Here is a 788-nt window from a genome sequence, read left to right as displayed (position 1 = left end):
TCGCAGTAGACAGATTAATGAATAAATAAACGAGCAAATGAGTGATGACTAAAAAAAACGACGATAATGTATTCTCAAAGAAGCTGTTCCAGGATCTTCATCACCCGTTTTAAGACTAGGTAGGATTTGAAGAAATTAAAGAAAGAAAGAAGGAACAAGTAATGAATGAAAGATGAGACGGAGGAAGGAAGGAAAGAAATGATGTAGTGAAGGAAGGAATGCAAGATAAAACAAAGAATCAGGGAAGGGTGAGGAGAAGGAAGGGATAGAAGAAAGAACGGAGAGGAGAAGTACAGAAGGATGAGACGAAGGAAGGAACGCAAAAAGAAGGGAGAATCAGAGAATTATGAGATTAAAGAAAGAACGGAGAAGTAGAGAAAGATGAGACGAAGGAAGGACTGCAAGTAAGAACGAAGGAGTGAGAAAAGGACCAGATGAAGGAAGGAGTGGAAGGAAGAACAAAGTAGCAGATAAAGATGAGACTAAGGAAGACTGCAGAGAGAAAAAAAACAAAGATGAGACGAAGGAAAGAATACAAGAAAGACAGAACATCGGAAGAAATGCAAGAACGATGGAAGAAGCGAATGAAGGAGGAAGAAGAGGGAAACCACTGACAACGGACGGCCGGCTGATGGATGTCGCCGAGAGCATCCAGCATCACTCCCGAGCATCCTCATCTCCGTCCCCGGTGAGGTTGATGATGATGCTGTGAAGGATCCCCCAGAAAGGGCGTTTGATGGGATGCGAAAGAGGGTTAGTAGAGCGGCGAGAGGTTAGGAGGTGGAGTT

The sequence above is a fragment of the Penaeus monodon genome, chromosome 15 (assembly GCF_015228065.2).
Source record: "Penaeus monodon isolate SGIC_2016 chromosome 15, NSTDA_Pmon_1, whole genome shotgun sequence".
Taxonomy (NCBI): Eukaryota; Metazoa; Arthropoda; class Malacostraca; order Decapoda; family Penaeidae; genus Penaeus; species Penaeus monodon.
The sequence above is the reverse complement of the archived record's forward strand: the minus strand, read 5'-3'. Positions refer to the sequence as shown.